Source organism: Trifolium pratense, unplaced genomic scaffold (assembly GCF_020283565.1).
Source record: "Trifolium pratense cultivar HEN17-A07 unplaced genomic scaffold, ARS_RC_1.1 scaffold_115, whole genome shotgun sequence".
In the NCBI taxonomy this organism is placed as follows: Eukaryota; Viridiplantae; Streptophyta; class Magnoliopsida; order Fabales; family Fabaceae; genus Trifolium; species Trifolium pratense.
Genome location: NW_025721016.1, coordinates 50,001 through 54,786, shown reverse-complemented (window position 1 = coordinate 54,786; position 4,786 = coordinate 50,001).

The following is a 4,786-nucleotide window of genomic DNA, read 5'->3' as shown; positions in this document are numbered from 1 at the left end:
GCACTATCCTACCATCGAAAGTTGATAGGGCAGAAATTTGAATGATGCGTCGCCAGCACAAGGGCCGTGCGATCCGACGAGTTATCATGAATCATCAAAGCAACAGGCAGAGCCTGCGTCGACCTTTTATCTAATAAATGCGTCCCTTCCAAAAGTCGGGGTTTGTTGCACGTATTAGCTCTAGAATTACTACGGTTATCCGAGTAGTAGATACCATCAAACAAACTATAACTGATTTAATGAGCCATTCGCAGTTTCACAGTCTGAATTAGTTCATACTTACACATGCATGGCTTAATCTTTGAGACAAGCATATGACTACTGGCAGGATCAACCATGGGTAGCATCCATTAATGACTCTGCGCACAGTGCAAGTTTTGCACCCACAAAAGGGTAGCAAAACAGGCAATAGAGCAGGCATAATTTAAGGGCAACCGATAATCACAGACATCATTGGAAGAACCAAAGGTCATCTCAAGCACCGCGACCAAGAAATCAATGAATACATGCACACCGTAGAAGACACCACACATGACGACTAATACAAGGCATCTGTACACATTCAAAAGCCACCACAACACCGCTCAACGATATGGGATGGTAAAAGCAAAACAAGCCACTTATGTACCATTATATAGGTAAGCCAAACAGGAACAACAAGCAAACATCAAAGGCACCAAGGCATCAATGAACAATGATCTGGATTGTATGCATACCGTTCAATGCAAAAGCATTGAGCCAGCAAACACAAACATCCACAGCGCCACTCATGCACCCTCACGTCAAGCACGAACCAGCATCACAAGATGTACCACACCCCACATTGCAAAAGCATGCAGGCAAATGGAAGCATCCAGCAACGCCAACTCCGCTTCGCTAGGCACGAAAAATCAAACAAGAATAGTTTACCGAGTAGCAACATTGGCACAATTTTCTTGCCACAAGCAAAAGCACGGCAAGCCCATGGCATTCCCACGAGAGGGTCACCGAGTCGGGGACAGCAACAACCTTATTGCCAAGCAAAAGCCAGGCAATCCCACCCACGAGGGTGGGAGTTATGCACAAATAGGTGCTTACCATGCTATCCATGCCCAATGCAAGCCAAGGCCTGCCCAAGCCAAGAACAGCATGATCATCACCAAGAATAGTTTACCGAGTAGCAACATTGGCACAATTTTCTTGCCACAAGCAAAAGCACGGCAAGCCCATGCATTCCCACGAGAGGGTCACCGAGTCGGGACAACAACAACCTTATTGCCAAGCAAAAGCCAGGCAATCCCACCCACGAGGGTGGGAGCTATGCACAAATACGTGCTTACCATGCTATCCATGCCCAATGCAAGCCAAGGCCTGCCCAAGCCAAGAACAGCATGATCATCACCAAGAACAGTTTACCGAGTAGCAACATTGGCACAATTTTCTTGCCACAAGCAAAAGCACGGCAAGCCCATGCATTCCCACGAGAGGGTCACCGAGTCGGGACAGCAACAACCTTATTGCCAAGCAAAAGCCAGGCAATCCCACCCACGAGGGTGGGAGTTATGCACAAATACGTGCTTACCATGCCCAATGCCAGCCAAGGCCTGCCCAAGCCAAGAACAGCATGATCATCACCAATTTCCTCACAAATTCATCCAAATTTCAATTTTTTGATCGAATTCCATCAAGAATGTCCATGAATTTGATTGAAATGATGAAAAGAGCAACGAAATTGCAGGGGAAAACACGTTAAGACGTAGTTTTTGCTTGCCTGCTGTGCCCATAGGCGCGCCCCGTGCCTGCCGAGCCTACCCCCACACCCACCCTCCCCCTATATATGACTGGAACGCCATTTTCAGTTTTGTAGAAAAAGTGCACTTTTTTCCCTGTATCCATAAGTTTTTAAAAGTGCTTAAAAGTGGACCTAGAAGACGAATTTTTTTTTGAATTTTTTTATGGTTGTTAGGGACATTAAAACAAGCAAAACCACGAAAGAATCGTAATATTCCGATGTCGGATGAATTAATTACGAATTTTTCGGCCGAAACTTCGCAAAGGGCGGATACCACGTAAAAAACAACCTAGAAGTCGAATTTTGACTTCGTTTTTTTTTGTGCACACCCCACACAATAAGTATAAGTGGACTGGAAAGTGGCTAAGCGATCCGACGAAGTTTCGATTGAGTTTGATTTTTTGGCCGAAAACTCGAAAAAAAGGCGGATTTGACGTAAAACGCCGCCTAGAAGTCGAATTTTGAGACGGTGTCTTGTGTGCACACTCCACACAATATGTATAAGTGGACTGGAAAGTGGCTAAGCATTCCGAGGAATTTTCGATTTATTTTGATTTTTTCGGCCGAAACGCCGAAAATAGGCGGATTTGACGTAAAACGCCTCATATAAGTCGAATTTTGGGAAGGTGTCTTGTGTGCACACTGCACACAATATGTATAAGTGGACTGGAAAGTCGCTAAGCATTCCGAGGAAGTTTCGATTTATTTTGATTTTTCGGCCGAAACGCCGAAAATAGGCGGATTTGACGTAAAACGCCTCATATAAGTCGAATTTTGGGAAGGTGTCTTGTGTGCACACTGCACATAATATGTATAAGTGGACTGGAAAGTGGAAAAATATTTTCGGAGCACTTTGATTTTTTGGCCCCCCGCGTGCCTTGCCACGCCCTTGCTTATAGCAAAACGAGACGGGGCCTTGGTCCAACTTGGCATAGGCATGGAATTTGATCTTTATTACTTGGCCACGGTCATGCCACGGTACATGGAGGTTGCTTGACACCCCCGTGTGCATTTCGGAGCACTTTGATTTTTTGGCCCCCCGCGTGCCTTGCCACGCCCTTGCTTATAGCAAAACGAGACGGGGCCTTGGTCCAACTTGGCATAGGCATGGAATTTGATCTTTATTACTTGGCCACGGTCATGCCACGGTACATGGAGGTTGCTTGACACCCCCGTGTGCATTTCGGAGCACTTTGATTTTTTGGCCCCCCGCGTGCCTTGCCACGCCCTTGCTTATAGCAAAACGAGACGGGGCCTTGGTCCAACTTGGCATAGGCATGGAATTTGATCTTTATTACTTGGCCACGGTCATGCCACGGTACATGGAGGTTGCTTGACACCCCCGTGTGCATTTTCGGAGCACTTTGATTTTTTGGCCCCCCGCGTGCCTTGCCACGCCCTTGCTTATAGCAAAACGAGACGGGGCCTTGGTCCAACTTGGCCTAGGCATGGAATTTGATCTTTATTACTTGGCCACGGTCATGCCACGGTACATGGAGGTTGCTTGACACCCCCGTGTGCATTTTCGGAGCACTTTGATTTTTTGGCCCCCCGCGTGCCTTGCCACGCCCTTGCTTATAGCAAAACGAGACGGGGCCTTGGTCCAACTTGGCCTAGGCATGGAATTTGATCTTTATTACTTGGCCACGGTCATGCCACGGTACATGGAGGTTGCTTGACACCCCCGTGTGCATTTCGGAGCACTTTGATTTTTTGGCCCCCCGCGTGCCTTGCCACGCCCTTGCTTATAGCAAAACGAGACGGGGCCTTGGTCCAACTTGGCATAGGCATGGAATTTGATCTTTATTACTTGGCCACGGTCATGCCACGGTACATGGAGGTTGCTTGACACCCCCGTGTGCATTTCGGAGCACTTTGATTTTTTGGCCCCCCGCGTGCCTTGCCACGCCCTTGCTTATAGCAAAACGAGACGGGGCCTTGGTCCAACTTGGCATAGGCATGGAATTTGATCTTTATTACTTGGCCACGGTCATGCCACGGTACATGGAGGTTGCTTGACACCCCCGTGTGCATTTCGGAGCACTTTGATTTTTTGGCCCCCCGCGTGCCTTGCCACGCCCTTGCTTATAGCAAAACGAGACGGGGCCTTGGTCCAACTTGGCATAGGCATGGAATTTGATCTTTATTACTTGGCCACGGTCATGCCACGGTACATGGAGGTTGCTTGACACCCCCGTGTGCATTTTCGGAGCACTTTGATTTTTTGGCCCCCCGCGTGCCTTGCCACGCCCTTGCTTATAGCAAAACGAGACGGGGCCTTGGTCCAACTTGGCCTAGGCATGGAATTTGATCTTTATTACTTGGCCACGGTCATGCCACGGTACATGGAGGTTGCTTGACACCCCCGTGTGCATTTTCGGAGCACTTTGATTTTTTGGCCCCCCGCGTGCCTTGCCACGCCCTTGCTTATAGCAAAACGAGACGGGGCCTTGGTCCAACTTGGCCTAGGCATGGAATTTGATCTTTATTACTTGGCCACGGTCATGCCACGGTACATGGAGGTTGCTTGACACCCCCGTGTGCATTTCGGAGCACTTTGATTTTTTGGCCCCCCGCGTGCCTTGCCACGCCCTTGCTTATAGCAAAACGAGACGGGGCCTTGGTCCAACTTGGCATAGGCATGGAATTTGATCTTTATTACTTGGCCACGGTCATGCCACGGTACATGGAGGTTGCTTGACACCCCCGTGTGCATTTCGGAGCACTTTGATTTTTTGGCCCCCCGCGTGCCTTGCCACGCCCTTGCTTATAGCAAAACGAGACGGGGCCTTGGTCCAACTTGGCATAGGCATGGAATTTGATCTTTATTACTTGGCCACGGTCATGCCACGGTACATGGAGGTTGCTTGACACCCCCGTGTGCATTTTCGGAGCACTTTGATTTTTTGGCCCCCCGCGTGCCTTGCCACGCCCTTGCTTATAGCAAAACGAGACGGGGCCTTGGTCCAACTTGGCATAGGCATGGAATTTGATCTTTATTACTTGGCCACGGTC